Consider the following 24,716-nt stretch of genomic DNA (forward strand, 5'->3'; position numbering starts at 1 on the left):
ATGCGCAGAGGCAAGACGCCACCAGGAGGAGGTGGCTGTGTACCACAGCGCTGACCAGATGAGCTGGCACTGGGGATGATGGCTAAGCCTCAGGCAGTTGGGTAGACCCACTGACTCAGAGGAAGCATTTGGCCTGAGAGAGTCGAACATAACTTTAACTTTTTAAACGAAAAGGCCCTTGATTTTATAAAAGGGGATGGATACTGAGGCCCAAGGGTGCTGGCCCGCTAAGGTGATGCAGCAAGCAGGTGATATAGTTGGAATTTGAGCCCAAGTCTCAAGATACCTTCAACAGACTTTTCCCATAACCCTATAGTCAAGTGAGGTTAGGGGTTCACCTCTGAGAGCTATAAGGAGAGGAAGTGCAGAACTGGGACAAATCCCACCCCAAATCGTGACCATGTAAGTCCCAGGGGAAGCCAGGTGGGATGAGTGTAGCAGATGGACTGGACCCCCCAGATGATGCTGTCACGACTCTTCCATCAGGAGGGACGAGCTCCAAACGTGAGAGTTTCCAGAGCCGTGACTATAACAGGAGTGGAAATTTATCCCTTCTAATTATGTAATTGCATAATTTTATGTAGCATTGGAAATTATGTAAGTCAGACTCCCAGGCTGAAAACCTGGCCTGGATTTCCTCCCTCACCTGAGAGCTCGAGTGCGGACCAATGGTTGAGGTTTGAGTTCACCATGCTGGGGGAAGGGGATGGGACAGATGGTCTGAGAGGACCAGAGAGAGAGGTGCGTGTGAGGCTATGAACATCTTCAGAGGATTCAGCTACGCTTCCCCGAGATGGGAAGAAAACTGTTTATAGAACATGCCCTGGTCTGGTTAAAAGAGAAGAGAGGCCTGGGGACATGGCACAGCTTACATAGTGCTGGCCTGGCTTGCCCGAGGCTCTGGGTTCCATCCCAGTCATCACATAAATGGGGTGCGATAGATAGTGCATGCCTGTAATCCAGCACTTGGCTAGCCTGGGCTACATGTGACTCCATCTCAGAAAGACCGATTCCTGCCTGTTGAAGCAGCGACATCAGGAGACACTCAGGTCTGAGGCTTCTGCCTCTTTCCCACACACACCTTCTCTTGCAGCTCTCTCTAGACTTACCCTGGGAAAAAGTCCTAGCTGGGCCCTGAGGCCCAACTCTCCCTGAAGAACCGTAGTTGCTTATGATGGGATTCTACAGCTTCAGGTGTGAGCCTCAGCCCTCTTTGCCTGCCCTGCCTCTCACACCCGAGGGCCCTCCTCCACTACCAAGAGCCACCGGAACCCACCCTCAGTACCTCTCCCTCCATGGTCTAGCATACTCTAACAGATAAGCTGAGATAGTCACTGGCAGAGGGTAGCTGCTGGCTACAGCTTAAGGCCAGGCCTTGGGTCTGTTGCCCACACTAAGCGTGTCTGTTTACTCTCATTCTTTTTAAAATTATATATATTTTAATTTGAGAAGCAACAGGGCCCCTGATGGCGGGGGGGGGGGGGAAGGAGGGGGGAGATAAAATTCTCACATCCAACCTCAGGAAGGAACAGACACATGTCTGGGCAGGTCCGCTCCTCCAGGGAGAGGGAGTGAGTGGGCTTTGCCTGGGCTCTGCCATCTCTAGTCTCTGACTGGAACCTTGATGTGGGGATGGGATGGACAAGGGCATTGATTGGCAGGGAGGAGTGGGCTCCAGAGCCCTAGCTGTGTCTTCCAGGCCCAGTGACAGGCAGAAGATAATCCTGACTTCAAGCCAAACTGCCTCGCCATCAAACGCTAACCGATTCACCCGAGATGAGGTCTCTGAGACTGCAGATCCTAGACGCCTGGAATCTGGGTGGAGGCACTTGTTTGGGGGGGGGGCAACTCCAGTCAGCGCTGGGGACCTCCCTCCCCCAACACTGCCAGAGCCGACAGGCTGGGGCTGTGATTTATCTTTGTGGCTAATTAGCTTCTTTTCTTGTTAGTCACTTATGTCTACAGTTTTCACAGTATAGTTTGAATGGGGTGGCGGGGTTGGGGGGTGTGGGGGCGGGGCGCTGCGCTCCTTCCCAGTCAATAGGCAACTACCTCTGGTACATTTTTCTTAAATTCCCGGCGGAGTTCAATGAAATGTTTAGGAGAATGCTCGCTTTCCTCCTGTGGCGCAGACAGCTCCGAGGCGACAGAATTAAGCTCCTTCTGGAATGAGAGAGAGAGAGAGAGTGCGAGAGCGTGAGAGCGAGCCAGAGAGCGAGAGATGGAGGAAGAGGAGAAGGAGAGAGGGAGGAGGAGGAGAGAGGGAGGAGGAGGAGAGAGGGAGAGAGAGAGAGGGAGAGAGAAAGAGAGAGATTTGTCTTCTTCTCTTTGCTTTTGAATTATTGTACAACAGCGCTCAGAACAAGTTTCCGTAACTTACAGGGCTGGGAAAGGGCGAGCTATTGACTCCTGGCATGTGTGAAAAATTAAGAAACAAACAAACAAAAGAAGAAAACACAATAAAGCAAAAGGCTGAAACACAAAAGGTCCCCAGGACACTGTGGGCTTCCCATCTTTGTCCTTAGGAGCTGGGCCAGACAAAGTTGAACGGGCTTTTTTTTTTTTTTTTAATCTACCTCCCCTCCATCCCTCCCCATCCTTCCCCACAGCCCCACCTCTTAAATTTCCCAGGAGTGATGGCATAAGCCTGTCAGTAACTGAAGAAAACATCTCCAAAGCGTGTCAAAATAGCAGCGCGTGGCATATTGTATGGGCACTTTCCCCGCTCGCGAGTGCGGCCGACAGCCTCCATACATCAGCGGCGGGCGAGGCGCCAACTGCCGCTTTCTCCCTTAAAGGCTCATAAATTCGCCTCTTAAGATATAGATGGCTTTTTAATTCCAGCAAATTTTGGAAAAATGAAGGTGCCGAAGAGAAGCACGCTGACCTCGGGTGTACCCCATGGTAAATCACCAAGGGTTCCCAGAACCCTCGCTGACTGAAAAGGAACAGGTTGGGGTGGGGAGGGGGGGAGACGGATGGCCTGATTGTATGCACTCAGGAATCGGACCAGGGTTTGGCCATACAAGACCAAGGATGAAGAGGGATGGATGTGTGTGTGTGTGTGTGTGTGTGTGTGCATCATGGTGGGGCCTGCTGCTGGCATCTATGTGCTTGATTGTCCCTTTCAAAGCTCCTTCCGCTGTCACGGAGGTTTTCACGGGAGGAGTACAATTCAGCAGGAGTTGTCATGACTCATTTGCATAATCCAAGGACCGCTCTGTTTGTGTGGCCTGCACTGCTGGCACAGACTTGAACAGGGCTCTCCCCCACCCCCACCCCCACCCCCACCCCCACCCCCAGGACAATAACTCCACGAACCCTCCTGTATCTATCACCCGATTATATTTGCAGCAATCAAGACCTATAATTTCCTAAATCCGGTGGTGCAGTAAATTCCTGCAATCAGATTTATTAAAAAAAAAAAAAAAAAAAATGCGCTCGCAGATGCGGGGAGTGCATTTCCAGGGCGAACTCTTTAATCCAACATATGTATGACGAAGTGTGGCGCGTAATGAAAGACCCCATTTGTCATCGCTAACACACATTCGTCTTGCACACACAATGAAACCCTTTCACTGGTAGATAATGAAATGAAAGTACCGTTAACCCACTGCAGAGCCTTCTCCCTGGAAAAGACGGTTAGTATCTGAGCTGCCTGCTTCATAGCTATTTACCATAGTGTCATAGACCTGGTCCCCCCAAACCTGTGAGGACGGCCTCTGGCCCCTGGAAGTCTTCTGGGGGGTCAATCTGAAAAGGAATGTCTGTTTCTAGAAAAACAGCTAACTTTTGGTTAAAGTCCTGAGACTCGGGGAGAGTGGGGTGGGGGGCGGCAGAGGCACCAACAGAGGCACCAGCTTAAAACTTGGGTGAGGATGGTGGCGCTCTCCGAGGTGCTGAAGCATTCTCCTACATCAGCATGGGGGGGGGGGTGAGGTGCCTGGGGCCAGCCTGAAGACCGGGGGGTGGGGTGGGGGGGGAATTTTGAGCTGGGTGAGGGACAGAACAGAGATGGAAAGGAAGAGAAAAGACATTTGCCACAACTTATGCACGCACGGGCACACACACATAGATAAATATATCTCCCAACAGCTCATAAGGCCAGGATAGTAAGGCTCTCACATGGGGGAGAAAATACTAGAATGATGAGGTCCACTGACATTTTTCTTCATTTTTAAAGGTGCGTTTTTCTCATCGTCCCAGGACACAGAACGGGACATGGGATACACCAATGAATTATTCCTTATCTGATACTATTGAGTTTTATGACCACTTATTTTTAAATTTTGGAGCCCAGGCTGGCCTGAACTCCCAAGGCTCCTGCCTCAGCCTCCTGAGTGCTGGTCTCACGGAGGTGCATGGAGACACCTGCAGGTGTATGGTCCTCTCTCAGGGATCCTGTACGTCTCCACACGGCCAACTCTAGGAATCAGCGTCTGCAGCTGATTCCGAGCTTTTACTTCTTCCCCCAGAGGTCCAGTGGATAACGGGACTGCAGTACAAGCCAGGTGACTAGAGTTCGGACGGTTAGCACTCACTTGAAAGCTAGGCAGGTGTGGCGGCCTACTGGTAACCCCATTACTTTGGAGGTAGAAATGGGGGAATTCCCTAGAGCAAGCTGGCTAGGCAGACTATTCAAGTGTGTAAGCCCGGAGTTCAGAGGGAGACTATGTATCAGTAAATGAAGTGGAGAGTAATGAAGACATATGTATGGTCACACTCACACGAACATGCATACATAGAAGAATGCCCCCCCACCCATACAGGAAACAGCCATGCAGAAACACATCTAGCTGCCAGTGTGATATGTCCCAGGGCTGTCCCTCTATCTATACCTCACTGGTTGCTGGTGGGTACAGATCTGACTGATGGTGCCTGCTGACTGCGCCAAGTCCAAGGGCCAAGTGAGGCAGGAGACATCATTAGCCCTCAGACCTGGATCACTGCAAGCCCAGCTCTCCTGCCCAGTCCTGAAGGAGCAGATGCTGTCACAGACAAGAGGACCGTGCCCTCCTCAACTGTGCCTCAGAGGATGTTCATTCTTCAACCTTGAATTCTTGCGACGCTTCTATAGTCAATATGCAGGCGACGACGGCCATGACAATAATAAAGACAATTATGGTAACTACCATTTATATCGAGGGCTGGTGTGTCTGAGAGGACTCAGCCAGGGGCTAGGAAGTGAATTACAGGCAGCCCTAATAGCTGAGGTGGGGGCAGCTCCTTGGTGGGCTCTGGAGGCAAATTTTCAATGCCTGGCTTTTCAGCTATCCTCGGCCCCCTTTCTCCATCTGCTGAGGGTGTTTGGGGGAGATTGTTTTAAATAATTCAAGATCACAACGCACCCTGCCAGGAGCTCAATAAACACTGGCTGATATCTATCTCCTTAGACACAGCGGCTGTAGAGGACACCCTGCTATATCCAAATATCCTAGGTTTTCACAGGTCAGTAAAAATATCATACACACACACACACACACACACACACACACACGACAGGGTGCCAAGCAGAGAGACATTAAAACTGATCCCTTATACTCTCAAAGAAAGGGCATTTGAAAATCAACAAACCAAGAGATGAAATCGACAACTGGGCTTTTTTTTTTTTTTTTTTTTTTTTTTTTTTTTTTTTTTTTTTTTTTTAAATAAACACACTTAGAAAAGCCCACAGAACTATATTTATTTCAAGGGAACAGAAGACGTCTCAGAAACATAAGCCAGCCACGTTCTCAAGTCCGGCTTCAGAGACACCCTGCATCCGGCTAGCGGGCCTTGGCAGCCACGCTCCTGCAAGACTTCATGTCCGACTCCAGCCATGATCTAAACAGTCCCAGACTTTGGGCCAGACCCAGGCAGGGAGAAGACACATGCAATTAACCTAACTAGCCATCAACAGCAGACAGACAGCCCGGAGCCCTGCGCAGACCGTTCAAGTAATGACCCTCATAAACAGCCCATTTGCAACTAAAAAGAGATAATTTTAATGAGCTGGGAACAGATGATAGATGCAGCTGAGGCTGGAGCCAGTGAGCACGGAGAGCGGGAGAGCGGGAGGCTGGGGTGCAGCCGGACCAGCAGAGGCTCTGTCACTGGTCCCTGCTCTCCGTGACTGGTTTGTGCCCCAGCTCTGGGTAGTCTGGCTCCTCAGCCCTGGAACTTCCAGGGCCTCAGAACATATGAGCTGCCACCAAATTCATGCGCTGGGGGTCAGAAACATGTCCATTGGCATAACTTCAACCACAATGCTAATTCACTTAAATTACCATATGTACACACATGTAGCCCAGGCTGGCTTTTAACTCTTAAAAGTTAAAAGCCAGCCTGGGCTACATAGTTGTTGTCACCTTCCTCACTGCTCGGATTACCAGTGTGTGACCCCACAGCTGGTCTATTTATCTTCAAATGAACACATGGGGTTGCCTCTGATTTGAAGTTTTTTGAGAAAGGTACCATTATGTATTCTAGGCTGGTCTCAAACTTTGGATTCTCCTGCCTCAGTCTCCCTCCCAAGTATTGAGATTATAGGAGTATGTCGCCATGTCTGACCAAATGTGTCACAGCTTATCTGTCCCTGGTCTTTGAATAGGGACAAAGGAAGATGACTTAGTGGGTAGAATGCTTGGTAACACACACACACACACACACACACACACACATACACAAACTCACACACACACGCATACACAAACTCACACATATACTATACACAGACACAGATACACTCACATCCTCATACACACCACACACACATACCACACACCACACACACACACACACACTAGTATATGCACCTACGCATATACCACAAACACACACATACATTCATACACATACTACACACAGGGACACACATACACTCTCAGACACACCACATATACACATACCACACACATACACATACCTATACACATACCACACACACACAATATACACACAGCACACATCACACACACATGCACTCACACTTACACACACATATACCACATACACATACACACCACACATACATGCATGTACACATACCACATATCATATACACATATCACACACACTCGCGCTCACACTTACATACATCACACACGTCACACACATATGAGAGAGGACCTAGTTCAGATCTCCAGCGCCTTGTAGAGAGTGATACATTAAAGATATGTGTTTCTATAACACCTCCCCCCTGTTAGCTAAGCTGGGGGACATGGGACAGAGACAGGTTATTCCTGGGAGCTTGTGGCTAGCTTGTCTGGCCAATCAAACAAACCCAGTCTTACACCATGTGACATGAAACCAATGGAGCCGTAAGACAAAGGTACCTAGTGTCACTGTTCTGACAAAAGCCTGGGAACATGGAAGTGTGCCTCAGCTAACTGACTGGGCCTGCACTTCAGTACCTGTAAATGCCTGGTGCAGAAGAGGTATTCAAAACGCATCTGCTACAGGCCTGTCAGTGGAGTAGCCTTGCAACAGCAGCAAGTGTGACAGGTCCATGGATCCAGGGGAAGGTAGGATCAAGAACACCAGAGGAGGAGCAAGCTCTGAGGGCTGCCCAGACAACCGGCTGCATGTCGCCTGCAGAAGGGCCTTGGATGACCCAGGATAGAGGGCACACGCTGGCCTGCCACCAGCAAGGAGACAGAAAGACAGATGGGCCTTGCAGCCCACTGAGATGGATAGCTGCGCCAGGCGGAGACAGACGGGTCTGCTAGAGTCATCCATCACTTCCTGTGCTGTATGTAAATTTCCAGCACCAAGATGTATTGGGCCAATTATCTGGGGCTGGAGCAAGGGGCGGAGCCTGAGCGAAGGGGTCTCAGCCAGGCTGGACTTCCTGCATTCCAGCAGTGCCCAGGACAGTTTAGAATGAGGTCAAACCTCAGAGCCTGGGTATAAACTGAGGGCTGCCCGTTGCCCTCATGGCGACTGGCCTAGTGTAACTGCTATCTGGCACAGGGCTCCCCTAACCCGCACGGGTCACATGGCTCTCAGTGCTGGGAGGGCAGTGGATTTCCAGGAACATGCGTTGAGGCGGGTGAATGAACTGTCCTGTGACGCAGGTACACACTGACACATGGGACCTGCAAAGAGACAAGGCCATGTGCCCAATGGTTCTTTCTTTTAGGCTGCTTTGGGGCATAAGCATCAGGCACTGACAAGGGGAGCCCTTCTCTCAACTGTCTGTTCATCTATCCGTCAACCCATCTGTCTGTGTGTCCGCCATCTATAATCTGGTCACCCTCTATCCTCCACCCACCTAGCCATCCATCTACCCACCTATCCAATATCTATCCGTTATCTATCAATCATCTATCCATTCATCCATAATACGTCTATCATCTTACCCATCATCCCTCTGTCCATCTCCTCGTCATTCCATCTGCCTCTCCTCCATCCATCACCTCTATCTACCTACCTAGCCAACATCTATCCATTATCCATCCATCATCTATCATCTGCCCATCTGTCTGTCCATCCATCCATCCATCCAGTCAACTGTCCGTCCACCTCTCCATCCATTATCATTCATATATTCATCTGTCCACCCAACTACCATCTTCCCATCATCTGTCTATCCATCCACCCTCATCATTTATCCGTCTTTCCACCCATCTATCCATCCAGGCAACTGTCTATCCACCCGTCCTCTACCTACTCATTCACTCGACAATTATTTTTTCAGTTCCTACCACATTGTCAAGGATGGGCCCAGGTCCTGCCCATGGGGCACACCTGGTCATACAGGGAGTGAAGACAGCGGGAGCCTCCTGAGTCCCTGCATCAGCTCCCACGCCTCTGGCTTCCAGAGGTCCAAGGAAGCACTGGCTTGCAGCTCAGAGACCCCAAGCTGATATTTGGTTAGTAGACAGGAAGTCATGTGTTGCTAGTTGGCTAGTGGACAGAAAGTCACACTAGTTGGTTGATATATAGGAAGTCATGCATTACCTGTTGGCTGGTGGATAGGAAGTCACATGACACTAGCTAGCTGGTGGACAGGAAGTCATATGATGCTAGCTGGCTGGTGGACAGGAAGTCACCTGCTGCTGGCTGGTTAGTGGACAGAAGTCATATGACACTAGTTGGTTGGTATATAGTAAGTCATGCATTGCCTGTTGGCTGGTGGACTGGAAGTTACCTGTTGCTAGCCGGCTAGTGGACAGGAAGTTACATGACACTAACTGGCTGCTAGACAGGAAGTCACATGACACTAGCTGGCTGGTGGACAGGAAGTCACATGATACTAGCTGGCTGGTGGACAGCCCTTTGCCTCTCAGCAGCTGGGATTCACCTGTGAGAAGTTAGTCTCATCTCCCTCTGGGGCATCAGAAGTAGTAGACGCAGGCCACACAGGTCATGTAAGGCACCTGGGAATTTGTTGGGTGCTCTAGAACCTTAGGGTATCCTGGGGTCAAGGTTGGTATTTGCGGAAGGGCCACTACTAACGCAGACATTCTGAAAGCACCTGCCTTTCCATATCCTTGGTGACAAATTGGCAAGTCTTGTTGGCTTGACCCAACACTCTTTATCCAGTTTTCTGGTTCTGGCTCCCACTGGCCCCCACCCCATCCTGTTTCCATGTGGCAGGTTTGAGGCCATGGCTCCCTTCACTGTATGTCTTCCTTGCTCTCAACCCTCCAAGGCTCACTGTTCTGGTCACATGGGGTCCTACCTGGCTTCTGAAGACATCAAGCAGAATTCTGCCTTAGGCCCTTTGCAATGGCTGGTTATCAGCCAGCCATGCTGTTCTCCAAAGGCCTATGGCTTTTCCTGTCACCTTCCTGGGAGTCTCAGCCCTTACAAAAATGAATCCTACCTCCTCTCTAGAACAGCAGATGTCTGCTCATCTACCCTCCCTCATCTGAGCCTCTGCCATTTCTCTGAACACCCCTCACCATCCACCCATTTAGGCGGTGACTTCTCTGGCTACTTACAAACTGTGTCTATACCCAGAAGCCTGCTGCATCTACCAGAGACAAGAGTGTCTGGCTCGGGTCACTACCTTGAGTGCCCAGTATACAGCAGGCGCTTACTACTTGCAGTGTGAATGAATGTCTGAGTAAAGGGACAAATGAAAGAGGGACCCACCAGACTTGGCCACACCCCCACGCTTAGAAGTTGCTCCCCCTCAGACTTCCCGTCACTCTCCAGGTATCATTCAGGAAAGCAGCCTGCTCTTGCCACTGCAGGACCCGGAGGTGGTTGTCCTGGAAGGAGGGCGCCGATCAAGCACATAATCACCCGGCAGGAGCCACATCCGACGGCGATGGCGTCCCCCTACCTTGATTACTAGAAGCTGTTCCCAAGCGGCCTTGCGGAAGTGCCCCACCCCCAGGGAGAACTCTGAGGGTATCAAGAAAGGGGCTGGGGACTCCTCTCACTCGGCTCAGGGCTGGTATAAGGGTGAGGCTGGCTGGGCAACCTTGTCCCTTCCTTTGTCAAAGGAGGAGATGGGGAGGGACACAACAGCAGACAACCACTCATTCCTTCACTCATGCATTCACTTACCGACCCGCCTGCTCCCCAAGTTCTCATTCACCGCTTCCTTCCACAGTCATTCAGTTACCCACCTATCCATTCATTCTTTCATTCATTCATCCATTTGTTCGCTAATTGCCTTCATTCAATCATTATTCACCAAGCACCTACTAGGCACTGGGGCACTAGCTAGGGCTACAGGGTGGTGGCCCTGCATCACAGAAACTTGGGTGCTTTAGACTCCGTACCACCTCGGCTGCCTAGAGACCTGTGTTCCTAATAAGTGTTCTTGCAGTCCGCCCCCCACCAAGATCATACCACTGCCCCAAATTCACAGTGAGGAGCAGGCCAAACAGGGCTCCGGACTTGTGTGCCCCTCTACACATCACCACACCATCCGGGACGCTAACACACTTGTGACTTGTTTCCTTCTGGTCACACTTGGATCAGTTTCTGTTCTGAGGCCCAGGACAGGAAGAAAGCTTGGGGGAGTGATGGGAGGCTCCAGGGGCGGTCTCATGTCAACGGAGATACAGAGGCAACCAGATGCCAGCAGGGAAGGAATTTTTTTCTGGCACTTTCCCTAAGTCAGGTAGGGACCTAAGAGCTTCCAGGGGAGGAAAGAAACCAAGATGGCCACCCATGATCTCCTAAGAGCAGTGGGCAGGAGATCGCGACTTCCTGGATAGGTAGGTGGCTCTGGGGCAGGGGCCTGAGGTGGTGGTTGGAAGCCCAGACTGCTGGTAATGTCTGGGAGGGGCTGGGGGACTGGGTTAGGGAGTCAGTGTAAAGACACTGGGCTGGGAGGGGGAAGGGGCACTTATCTCGGGTAAGAGACAGCTGGGGAATGGGGGTGGGGGGGTTGGGGGGGCGGGCTAGGAGAACAGAGGTGCCTCCTGTGCACCTGCCTTGTGGTTGGGTAAGGGACCAGACAGGAGACAGACAGACCCCTGGCCAGTGTCACACAGCTAAATGCAGCTATGGTCATAGCTGGAACCCATACAGCCTCTTCCCCCTAATTCAGTGGTGACTCTGTCAAGTGCTTGATGCGCAGTGTTTCCCAGGTTACCCCGAGAGGCTCAGTGAGGATGGAGGACAGAATTGCTACAGATGAAACTTCCTAAGCAGGCAGAGGCACCCCTAACGAACACCCCGGCAAACCAGCCTCATTAGTGAGAGGAGAGGCACAAACATTTCCACTGAATTCTAACTGGTTCCCTGGCCCCAACCGTTTTGAAGATAACCAGGAAGACAGAAGCAGGCGGAATTGGGCCCAGCGCCCGCCCTCCCCAGGAGGCTTTATAACAGAGCCTAGAAAGGAAGCACTCATCTCCTCCTGCCCCCTGTGAAGACACAACAGAGGTGGTGTCCGGCACTGAAGAGCCAGACATGGATAGTGTGCAGAACCGAAGAGCAACCTCTAGGGCGAGTCTGTCCTGCAGGGAAAATTCCCTATGAGTACGGGGACACATGGACATGAATAGGCAGACAGACAGACACAGACACGCACATAGACAGACAAGACAGAGAGAGAGAGAGAGAGAGAGAGAGAGAGAGAGAGAGAGAGAGAGGCCCACACAGCCAAAGACACATGCAAAGACATACACGAACACAGAGACTCTTACAAAACATGATAGATGCATATATATGCCCAGAAAAGGAAACATATCCACAAGGATACCCCCACCCCACACAGCAAGACAGAGGCCAGCACTAAAGTTTAGTGGTAGTAAGCTGACCTTTCCACCCCAGGACATTTGCACAGGCAGTTCCCTCTGACCAAGGCTGTGGGTTTCTTCCATCCCCTATGTGACTATGTGTCTTGTGTGTCTGTATGTCTGTCTGTGTCTCTTTCTGTCCCTCCCCTGCTCACTCCGCCTCAACCAGCCACAGACACATAATCATGGGAGACTCTGACGCAGACCCAGAGTCTGAACAGAACTGTCTGGACTAAAAACACCTTTGAGAGCTGGGTCAGAGGCTATGCCTAGTCTGGCTAGTCCAGGGTTACAAGGCAGGCTCACTGTCCAGCATCTCAGACAGAGTCTTGGGGAATGTGAATAAAGTTGAATCCTGTCTCCAGCTCCCCTTCCAGCTGCCTGAGCCTCAGTTTCCTGGTCTGTGAAATGGAGAGAATTCTAAGTCGATATCACTTTAATTCGAGAGATGGAGCCTGGTTAGGACCCAGAGGTTGTCCTGGAGAACAGGGCAGGACCATGTGGATGGCATATCTGGGTTCAGATCCCATATGCCTCACTTTCAATTGGCTTAGGCAAGTCACTGCTCTGTTACTCATCTCTGTATAAAGGACTAGTAACAGGGGAGGAGCACAGCCACTCTTTAAACTACTCCTAACCCCCTAGAAACCACCACCACTTGCCCGCCTTAGTCCAAGCTGCTAAGCCCCAGTGAAGGCTATGCCCACCCTCATGCGGCAGATGGAGCCAGATGCTCAGACCTCAATCGGTTCTCGCCTCTCCTCAGCTTAAAGTTCACGACTTGCCTTGCCATTGTCACGGACTAAATCAGGTTCCTTTCTGGGGCTCACTGCTCATGGCCCTGACCTTTTGGAGACACCTCTCCCTGACTCTCCAGTCACAGTGCCAGCCCCCTTTCCCACCCCAGGACATTTGCATAGGCATCCTAAATGCTTGCCCCAAACTTCTATTTATCCCCACAGTTCTGGCATCTCCCAGGGGAGGAGCAGGGCTCCCTGGGCTGGCCTGGGCTCCTCCATCCCCATAAAGCAAAGCAGCAGCTCCTACTTACAAAGAATAGGTGTAATTGCCCCCATGAAAGTCAGGCGCAGGGGTGGCATGCCCCGGGGAGGTGGGATCAGGCAGAGGTCTAGCTGAAGTGTGAGCTCTAGTGTTAGGGGGTGGGGGCGCAATAGCTGAAGACACAGGAAGACACTCCTCTGCCTTTCCACATGCTCACACATGGGTGCACGCACGAAGACTATGAAAGACAAGATCTGAACACTACAATACAGATACAGGAAGCTAATGAGTAATCGTGACATGTTCTTACTCCATGAGAGTTCTTACTCATGAGAGGGATGGAAAGAGCCAGGGGACTTTTTGGAAGAACTGGACAGAGCCGGTGGGACTCTAAACAGGCCTGAGCAGGGGCAGTGATCCATCCTGATGCTTTGGGCCTGTGAGTTTTGGTCATCTGTGAAGCCAGGCACCTTTTATCCTGACCTGGGGACAGGAGGAAAAGCTGCTGTGTTTCCAGCACTCTCCATAACCGCCAGCGCTTAAAAACCAGTAGGTACCCCACAGTCCCATGGGGCTCCGAAGCACAAGTCCTCTCTGCCGTCTCCTCCCTCCTTACTCTCAGTCCTCATCCTTCCTTCCATGAGCTTCAGGAAGGGAAATTCCCCTCTGCCGAGGTGGGTCTTGGAAACCTGAGCCCAGGCTGGAGAGACAGCTCGGTGGTTAAGATCCCTTGATCCTCCTGCAAAGGACCAGAATTCCATTCCCAGCACCTACATGGCCACTCACAACAGCCTGTAACTCCAGCTCCAACGGATCCAACACGCTCTTCTGGCCTCTGTGAGCCAAACTCACAGACAGACAGACAGACAGACAGACAGACACACACACACACACACACACAATGGATAAAGTGGTCACTCCACACACTGACATGCTACTACTCCATAACATACAGGACAAGGTAGCTGTGTACATGACAAGGTACACACCTTGGGATCATGGTGCTCTGGGCTGGAGCCCTGTCCCCATGCTGTGCCACCATGATGATAACTAACATTACAGCCACACTCCTAGGTCTCTGTCTGTCACTAGCATTCCTGTATCAAAGAGGATAACAGTGTGGACTCAGAAGAGGTGCTTCCCGGCTCAGGGTCACAGAGCGTCAGAATGGGGTTTGGGTGGACCTCCTGCCCTGCCTCGGCTCTGGGCACTGAACAAATCCTGTGATGTTGGAGGCAGTTCTAAGAAAGAATTCCACCCCTGCCCTTCAACCCTTGGGTCTTCTGGGTGTTTGGGGACCAGCCCAGTCATTTCTAGGTGGCTCTTAGTCTTCAATATTGTTACACACACACACACACACACACACACACACACACACACACACACACACCACCAGCTCCAGGTATAGAAACTGTCTTTTCCCACCTGGTGAGAACTTAGGATGTAAGTTCTGTCAGCCGACATGCCAGGCATCTTTCTAAAAATAACCCAAATCTGTTAAGCCATTTTTGAGCAAGGAAACAGGCAGAGATTTTAAATGCACAAGCATGCACAGGACAGAGGTCAACCTTGGATGTTCTTCCTCAGGAATCTGGACACCTTAGGAGTTTTTGTTTTGCTTTGTTTTTTTTTTTTTGTTTGTTTGTTTGTTTGTTTTTGAGACAGAGTCTCCCGAGTGAACCCCAGAGCTCGGCGGCAGGCTAGGCTGTCAAAGAACACCAGCCTGTCTCTGCCTCCCGTCTCCCAGCATGGACCACAAGTACGTACTCCGTAAATTACTACACCTGACTTTTTACTTGGTTCTCTGGGCTCATGCAGAAAGTATTGTATAGGACAAGCCATCTCTTCAGCCCAGCCTTTTCTCTCCATCTCTTCCTCCCTTCCTTCTTTCTTTTATAAAAAGTGTTTACTTTTGAATCTTTTATGCATGAGTGTTCTATGTGCATGTACGCCTGCATGCCAGAAGAGGGCATCAGATCACATTACAAATGGTTGTGAGCCACTATGCAGGTGCTGAGAATTGAACTCGGGACCTCTGGAAGAGCAGCCAGTGCTCTTAACCACTGAGTCATCCTTCCAGCCAGCCCTCCTTTGTTTTGTAACAGCTTCAAACTAAAAAAAAAAAAAAAAAAAGATCTTGTGTGAGGGAAAGATGGTCGGGTCCAGTGGCTGCATGGGTCTTGGGGTTTGGGAGGTGCATGTGAGCAATACTGTGTGGGTCTTTGGAGACAGGAGAGGAGTAGAGGGGACAGACAGAGCTGGCTTCCAGTGGCCGCTGGGTGGTGGAAGAGTTGAGTGAATGAGCTCAAGAAGACAAGTCTACTTTGACTACCCAAGTCTGCAAGGTTTCTACTATTATTTAGCCAGGGCCATCTTTATGCCAAACGTCCTCACCAGAGAATATTTCTCTCTCGGGGAGACTGGGATCCCACACTCATCCCGACACACATTTTTGAGGCAGGGACTCACATAGCCCCCAAGCAGGTCTTGAACTTGCTAAGTAGCCGAGGATGGCCCTGAACGCCTCGGACCCCTCCCTCACCTCCAAGTGCCGGGACCACAGGCATGTGTCATGCCCAGTTTACATGCAGCTGGGACAGAACCCAGGGCTGTGCGCAGGCTGGGTTGAGCGCTCTGCCAATGCAAACGTGCTTTAAGCAGCACCTAGAGATGACAGTCATTGGAGACATCTGGAAAGGGCTCCCCACTGTCCCTGCTACACCCTCTGGGCTCAGAGAGAGCAAGAGCCCAGCAGGTGATGCCACAGGGACATGTCCTTTCACTGTAGAAGCTCAGCTCCGGCCCAGTGATGCCACACTGGTCAGGAGTAGGCAGATACTTTGCCATTCAAAGTCCCAAACCCTTACTTCTTATGTGAAAAATCTCCCAATTTTAATACTGCGAACTAGCGCAGGACAAACCTAAGAATAATGCAGTTTGTAAACACAAACTGGTTCTGCACCCAGCAGCTCGCCAGCTTGCAAACAGACTCACTGGGGCTTTGCACCCCGGGCCTGTCACTTGCAGTGTTGTCTGTTAATTAAGTTCAGAGTGGTGTGCCTGCTGTGTGCACAGCCCAGCTCTATAAGAACCCAGGGAGGGGCCCTGTTATTATCCCCCTGTTGGAGATGTATATGTAAAAGCACAAAGAGGTTTTCTCAGGCAACGTGGTACTGTCAAATGGGACCCAGGTTGTGTCTTCTATCCTGGGACTGTCCCCAACTGGTCCCAGGGGCCTGCAGGGAAATCACATTGCCTCCTACATGCTCTGCCTAGACCTCTACACTTCAATGAAAGGCAGATCACCAAGCAGAATAGCAGGACCCAGCATGGCCACAAACTCCACTCTCTGGATAGCGTGAGGTCCCCTTGTGGCTTGTTGGCCACCCGTCAGGAGCCCTGCCCCATCTCAGGCTGAGAGTGGTTGGGACGGGCCTCATGACCATCCCCCACCCCCAGCCAGCAGATGTGCTGCCAGTACAATGGGAGAAAATAGAAAGAGATTCAGGATTTGTTCTCCAAAGATATTCAAATTACTTAATCAAGGGCCTTCTATCGCTGCCTCTCCTTGCCAGTCAGCAGCCGTCCCTGCTAATAAGAGCGGCTCTTGAGGCCCACACCAGTGTGTTTAAAGACATTCTGAAAAGTTTCTAATTATTTTAAATTGTTCTGCTATACAAAACACCTTGGGGTTTCTCAGTCCATGATGGCTGAGCCTGGGGTGCCCGTGACAGTCTTGGGATGTGCAGAAGCACTATGAGGCCCAAGATGTGAGGGGGGTGGCCTGGTTCAAGTGACCCCAGGAAAACCTTACTCCTACCCTTCATGGACAGATTTCCCTCATGGCCACCAGGCTGCTGTTCCCAGACTTCCAACCCTTACAGACTCAGGTCTCACTTCCTAGGCTCTGAGCACCACAGCCATTCCCCGCTAGCCACAGAACATACTGCCCTCAAAGTTCTCTTGTCTCAGGACCTTTCACACCCTTAAAACTGACAGAGGACCTCAAGGAGCTTTGTCCATGCAGAGGGACAAAGATACGGCTTGATGGCTTCCCACACTCAAAATTAAAAACAGCAAAGCATTTGTTCTATCATGGCTGCTGCCAGAGTGACACCATCACATCCACCAGAGTGATGTCATCACGCCTGCCTACCAGAGTAACATCATCATGCCTACCAGAGCGACATTATCACACCCACCAGAGTGACGTCATCATGCCCACACCTGCCACAACAGCTAGAAAGCTGCCGAGTGCTCACACTGTTGAGTATGCCCAGGTGCAGTGGCAAATACCGAGAATCACCGCACTTGAGAGCTAGAGGCAGGAGGAAGGATCAGAAGTTGGCTGTCTGATGAGTTGTAAGCCTGCGCTACAGAGTAAGACCCTGCCTCAAAAAATCCCCGAAATCAATCAAACAAAAACACCCAAGGGCTATTCCCCCAGCACCATTCCCACCTGCTCAGGACAGCAGATGGGGGTCGCTACACTCACCCACACCCTGGGAAATAACAGTCAAGTTAAGATCAGGGCCATCAAGATGGCTCAACCGGTAAAGGAGCTTGCTGCCAAACCTAAAGACCTAAGTTTGATCCCCTGCACCCACATGGGGAAAGAGACAACCAACTCCCAAAAGTTGCCCTCTGACCACCACACACACAGAGACATTGAATAAATTAATTAATCCATAATAATAATAATAAAAACCAAATCTATGAGGTGACATCAGAGCACAAAGGTCATGCAGGATAGAAGGGACAAGCACCTGGTTTGATAAAGAGCTAGGTCCCAAGTCAGAAAAACTCTTAATGACGTAAAGAAAGGCAAATGACTAGAAGGACCGATGAGAGAAAGCAGCAAGAGAGATGCCTTCATCAAGACGCAGGACGGCACAACTGCCAACCACGCCACCATTAAACCAGGGGTGGTGGTGCGTATCTGTAAGCTCAGCTGGGAGGTAATGCAGAAGGATTGCTGTGAGTTTGAGGCTAGCCTGTATGACATTTCAAGTAGCCAGGCTAGCCAAGAGTTACAAGGCAAAAGCCAAGGTAAAAGCAGACAGCAGCAGTGTTGGCAAGGGCACAGGCGAACCTGAATGTTGGGCACTGCCAGAAGGGTCCCAGCTGACACCTGGGAAATCACAGGGTCTGTCACACACCTCCCTTACACACCTCCCTGTGCTGCTGCAGTTCCCTGTGGCACACGCATTTCAGAGAAATCTGTTCACCCACACAAAGTCTCCTTGCATAGGCTCTGGTTGTGGACCAGCAGCTGGGAAACCACCAAGATTTCTCAAGACTTGGGCCCTGCCAGGCCCCCGGAGCCGGCTCTGTGGTTCACCCAGCTCTCCAGATAATTCATGAATGTGTTTGAGATGGAGAGGAGAGTATCACCAAGGCACCATTCATAACAGCTCCTGACTGGAAATGACCCAGACGCCCATTAACATGGATGGCTGAGAGCCTTATGATGTGTTTACCCCCACAGAATGGCCCGCATAGCCTCCGGTGTGAGCGACCGACAAGCAGTAACATGGATTGATCTTGCAGAGGCACCAGAGTCCAAAGGGCACACACTGAAGATCCCAGCCAGGGCTGGAGTCCCACTGTGGGCTGAGGAGAGGGAGATGCAGACGTCTTTGGATGTCAGCAGTGCTGGACACAAGGCCACGGGGAACATGGCTGTTTGCTGAGTCAAGCCTTGGAGCCCCGGAATCCACCCACCTCCCACACATACATTGATATGAGGCCCTCGAAAGAAGATGGCTCAACAGAAAGACGGCCAAGCAAGCGCTCCAGTGTCACACAAAGAACATGGACGGGCGCGGCAGTCTCCCGCCTCCTCCAGCTCATCCCTGCCACGGCACCCAGAGACACTTGGCCAGAAACTCTGTCTCAGGAAGAGAGTAGTTTCCCACAGCTCCAGAGGGTGAAGTCCGTGGGCCAGCTCAGGTCTCTCTCCTCTCATGTCACCCTGTGTTGCTACCATCCTTGTGGTATTGAGGTTACCTCAGGGCCTTGTGCCTGCTGCATTTCCCCTGATGCCCCTCTCAGTGGCTCTGCCAGGCCTCCCTTGTCCTTCCCTGATAGGGTCCCTTCCCCCCCACCCCCAGTCCTGGCCTGGGGGGAGGGGCCTCCCTCACAACATCTGGTCTCCATTGAAGTCTCTATGAGCTAGGCTGAGGCAGGGTTGTCTGTGTCTCTGCTTGTGCCCCTTGTCCATACCAATACTTGGTGCCCAGTGTCTACCCGTTGGGTGCAGAAAATGAGCCTACCCTCTCTTACCTCCCCCCTGTACGTTCCCATCCTCCGGAGCCATGTTCATTCCTCTCCCATTCCTGATGTTGGGATCCCACTGTTAGTAACTTCCCAGCTGAAGTAATCTACTCATCTGGTACAGTGCATACAGCAGATGCTCAATAAATGCTCGCCAGATCACGTTGGGAGCCAAGAGATGTGTTTGCATGTGCTCCCAAGCGCCCCTTGATGCTCAGCTGCCTTTGATTTCAATGGCGGGCGGGGCAGGCTGGCTGGCTGGCTGGCCCACTTGCAGTTTTGAAAATATGCCCTTGAGGGACATCAGAAAGTGAGATGGACGGAGGGGTCAAGTTCAAACTCAAAGTGACTTAGTAAAAGCCTCCAATCGATGGCTCTGGCTGGAGGAGGTGGGGATGGTCCGGAGGAGTAATGGCATCAGCTGTCAGCCCTGCCCCTCACAGACAGAGAGGTCAGGGAGGCCCGGGTGGGGCCTGGGGGCACCGGAGGAATCTCAGGCACCCAGGTTAGGGCTGGAAACAGCAGACTGGTCCAGAGGATTTCCAGACAAGTTGAAGACTTCATGTTCTAGCCAGGGGTGGTAGTAGAAGCCCACCATCCCACCATCCCACCACTCAGGAGGATTCTGAGTTCTAGACCAGTCTGAGCTACATAGCAAACCCTATTCTAACAGAAAAAAAAAAAAAAAATCCTGGCCTGGAGGACTACTGCGTGGGTAAAAGTGACTGTTGCACAAGCATGAAGACACGAGTTCAAATCCCAGCACCTAGTGAAAGGGCTGCATGGGGGTGTTCATGAGCCTGTCACTCCAGCATCATGGGAGTGGAGGCAGGAGGATGGCTGGGCTTGCTGGTCACCAGCCTCAGGCTCAGAGGAAAACCCTATCCCAAGAATTAAGGTGGAGATGGATTACATGTGTGCACAGACACCACATGCAATACACACACACACACACACACACACACACAGAGAGAGAGAGAGAGAGAGAGAGAGAGAGAGAGAGAGAGAAAGACAGACAGACAGACAGACAACCATGAGACAAAACCAAAGCTCTTAGTTTTCTGTTTGAAAAGCTTCACGCATGTAACAGGGACGGGCTTTCTGATTACAGTGTCCTTCAAGAAACTCAGCTCCTGCTGGGTGGTGGTATCGCACACCTTTAATCCCAGCGCTTGGGAGGCAGAGGCAGGAGGATCACTGTGAGTTCCAGGCCAGCCTGGTCTACAGAGTGAGTTCCAGAATACCCAGGGCTAGATGGAGAAATTTAGTCTTTAAAAAAAAAAGAAAAACAACCAACCAAACAAAAACCCCTAAGCTCTCACATTAAGGATGGGAGTCTGGGGATCCTTGAAACCTCCTTTGAGAAGGTCAGAGGGAAGTAGTCCTCCCTGACCCTGACTCTGTACCCGTGGATCCCATTGTTGGTAGGGGAAGGTGACCCTTTCTTGGTGACCACCAGGTGCTGTATGCAAGGTCCAGTGCTCAAGGTTCATGGCCACTGTCTCTGTCTGCTGCCAGTCCCACCCTATCTGTCTCAGCCCATTTTATCAACATATAGACAGAGGTACCAGAGGCTGCAGGCATTGTCAGAGTCAGGTGGAATCGAAGGCTGTACCTGGCTTAGCATACCTGGCTTTCTTTTCTACATAGAGATTCGGAAGTGACAGGTGTCATAGGTGTCACAGGTGACCCAGAGGCAGACCCTGAAGCTTCAGTGATGGGCTCAGAACACCTGCCCTGTCCACCACATCTTAGGGGGACTTTGAAATGGACTGTGTCTGGCCCACAGTTGGAGAGACTGGTAAGGCCACCAGGAGCCAATGTGAGTGAAGTCAAGACAGCCACCGTCATACACAGAGAGCAGGGGGGCACTCATGAGTCAAATCCAGCAGGTCACTGTGCCCTGGGGAAACCACCACCGCTCTGCAAGCCATGCAGGCTCATAGCTCACATCTCAGTCAGACATTCAGGAGGGAATGAGGATATATACACAGCACCTTTGCCGTGCAGAGACCCCTAACTGACCAGTGCACGGAGGAGCCTCAGGTCAGGATGACTACCCACTCAGAGAGGCCCTGACCACACACACACACACTCCCCACTCTGTGCCTCTTCTCCAGCCTCATACAGACCCACTGAGGAAGCTACAGTAAGTACCGAGAAGGTAAGCAACTTGCCCGGGGGCCACACAGCAAGCAGGAAGCAGTGCCAGGATTTGAACCACCACTAAAGCACTCCTGAATCAACCTCTCAAGGCTGGGGTGCCTAGGGATGTCTTAGTGCCCCTTCAATCTCTAAGAGCAGTGAAAGCCACTGAAGTGCTTTTTAAACTGCAGACCTGCAGAGAAAGACCGAGTAGGGAAACGGACAGGAGTGGTGGTGGTGGTGGTTGTGGTGGGATGCAATTCTTCCCAGAGCCACCAGGGGGCACTCTCTGGAAAGGGGGCTTTTGCTACACTGCTATGAAGGAGTCTTTGACTAAAAGGTCCAGGGAGTGTAAAGGCCCCGAGGCAGCAGGGCATGCACCCCTACTTGGTTGAGGAAGTGCATGGGGGTAGGAAGTGGCAAGGAGGGGTGAGGGAGGTCAGAGGTCACGGGAGACCTAGACAGCCTGGCTCTATGGCAGGCCCAGTCACAGATACTGCGTATGATCCGTACCTCAAGGCAGCCTTCCTGGTTCATATCTCTGGCTCTACGGAGAGGCACCGAGTGACAAAGTCACACAGCTGTGCAGCTGGTAAGTGGTGGTGCCCTCCTCCTCTTCTTCTTCCTCCTCTTCCTCCTCCTCCTCTTCCTCCTCCTCTTCTTCTTCTTCCTCCTCCTTCTGTGGCTACAGTAGGCTCAGCCCACCCTTGTCCCACCCAACCACAGGATCTTTTCATGAGCCCCTCTCTCCGCAATGGTCTCTGGCTATCATCTCACCGCGCGCGGGTGTACTTCGGAGCTCTGCTCAAACGTCATGGCTTCCAGGAAGCCCCTGTCACCGTTCAGGCTATGCAAGGTCTAAGGGAGACAGCACGGGAGGGGAGTGAAGGACAGCGAGGGCTTGTGATGGCTTCTCTGGGAGGAAGCCAGGAAAATGGGGGACACGGAAGACAAGAGGATGCGTGCGTGAGGCCAGGGCCTGTTAGCTCCAACCACAGCAGTGGGCACAGCAGGGCACTGACATGTGCCCCAGACCTCTCTTAGTAGACAGAAGCTGGGCTCTGGGGGTATCCCGTGGCTAAGCCTCACGGCTAATGTGCTTGGAAACTTAGAAGAAAGTGTGGGATTCCAAGGACTTGGGGACCTACCCACCTGTGTCCCTTCAGGAAGAGCTCTGGGCTTAGAGCTGCCAAAAGACAGCCATTCTCCCAAGATGAGGCCTCAGCCATGACAGGACTTGGCTAGAAGCTACACAGGCACCGGCCACCACATCTCACTGATGCCACTGACCAGGCCAGCCAACGGAGGCACAGCGATGCCACATCCGAGCCAAGGGCACCCAGCCAGCAAGCAGCAGCCTGTATCTGTGCCCACATCTGACGCCAAGAATCTACATTCATGTTCCTGCATGGGTTTCTCAGAGTAAAAACTTGGTGTTTGTTTGTCTGAAGTCATCTGTGGAGGACAGTCACAGACACAGTGAAAGGGCTCGGCACAGGTATCAGTCCCTGGATGTGGTCATCATCAATGCCCACTCAGAGATGCCCACGCCACCTCAGCAGGCACCGCAAAACTCTGTCGTCTCCTGTAATGGGTGTCACCCGTATCTGCTTACTCAGTGAGCCGTCTGCATGGGTTTATCGCGCCTAAGTCCTCACATCCACACAGAGGCATCTCATTTTTCACAGTTATAGGGTATTTTGTGGGAATGCGATTTCAGACATGGACTCAGTTCCCAACTGACATTAGATCGTTGTTAATCTCCCCCCAATTCACGGACACAATGGTTGGTTCAAACCCCTCACGCCTGGAAACAGACGTTATTCTCGCTGTAGTTTTGTGTTTGTGTGAGAGTGTGTATGTCTGTGTGCATGAGTGTGCATGTGTGTATACATGTGTGTGTGCACATACAAGCATGTTTGTGTGTATGATGAGCAGAGGTCAATCTCAAGTGTCATATTCATGGAGAAAGAGTTACCCACAGGAACTCATTGAGTTGTCTAAGATGTCTGGTCAGAGAGGACTAGAAATCCATTGGTCCCTGCCTCCTTCATGTTGGGATTGCAAGTGTACAGCCTGGCCTTTCACACGGTATGAGACCGCGGGCCCTTCAACCACTGAGCCATCTCTCCAGTCCTCTTGTAGGTCATTTTAAATCCCTCACTCCTGGACACTTAAGTTATTTACAACCCCCTCTTTGTAAACACAGGTTGTTTCTGATCCTTGATGCAGGGACACCCACGTCACCATCAGCCTCGGCTCTCTCTCTCTCTTTTTTTTTAAGATTTTATTTATTTTATATATATGACGAGTACACCGTAGCTGTCTTCAGACACATCAGAAGAAGGCATCAGATCTCATTACAGATGATTGAGTCACTACCTAGTTGCTGGGAATTGAACTCAGGACCTCTGGAAGAGCAGTCAGTGCTCTTAACCGCTGAACCATCTCTCCAGCCCCAGCCTCAGCTTTTACTTTGATATGCTTCTAGTAACCACTAGACATCCATTGTAGGTGTCCATGAATGGGTGTATTTAAAAGACACCATCATGGACCGGTGGGGGACAGACAGATTTGCTTGTCAGTGTGACAGGTGCTCCTGGCTCCTCCCCTAAGGGCCCTGTTTTTGCTGTTGCTGCCCCATCTGTGAGGAGTTATCTCTCTTTCCAGTCATGTAAAGGTGTGTCCCACAAATGGGTCAGGACAGAGAAATGAAGAAGAGGCAGAGGAGAGACATAGACAAAACCATTGCCCAGAAGATTTGTCGACAACCAATCTTTCTTGGTTGTCGAGGAAGATGATGGGTGGGGTAGTCACATGCTCAGTGATGTCAGAGAGTCACTTGGCTCCTGTTGGTCCCAACCTGGAAAGCTCCCAAGCTATATGCCCGTGTTAGTCACAACTGTCCTCCAGGGGGCACCAGACCAGACAGACTTCATGGCTTGACCATAGGGATGTATGTCTATCTGCTGCCTGGGACTTCAGACACCTGGACAGAGAGGGGTCTGAAGACATTTGATCATGCACCCGAGGTCATGGAGAATGGAGTGAACCTGGGGTCCCAGCCAAGGTCAATGTGACCTCACAGTTGGCACTGCTGATCAA

General features: G+C 51.4%; 1 protein-coding gene across 13 annotated transcripts in view; it reads right to left on the reverse strand.

Moving 5' to 3' along the window:
* The window catches only part of Cux2 (cut like homeobox 2), a 191,166-nt gene that overhangs the window by 66,017 nt on the left and 100,433 nt on the right, over positions 1-24,716 (reverse strand). For 9 of the 13 annotated variants that reach the window (XM_076922741.1, XM_076922739.1, XM_076922737.1 and 6 more), the window contains one exon: positions 2,053-2,163. The exons of 3 other annotated variants lie outside the window; for them this stretch is intronic. The gene's annotated coding sequence lies outside the window, so the exon portion shown is untranslated. The remainder of the gene's footprint in view (positions 1-2,052; positions 2,164-24,716) is intronic. One more of the 13 variants, XM_076922732.1, reaches the window with a different exon arrangement.

This window comes from Arvicanthis niloticus, chromosome 24 (genome assembly GCF_011762505.2).
Source record: "Arvicanthis niloticus isolate mArvNil1 chromosome 24, mArvNil1.pat.X, whole genome shotgun sequence".
Taxonomy (NCBI): domain Eukaryota; kingdom Metazoa; phylum Chordata; class Mammalia; order Rodentia; family Muridae; genus Arvicanthis; species Arvicanthis niloticus.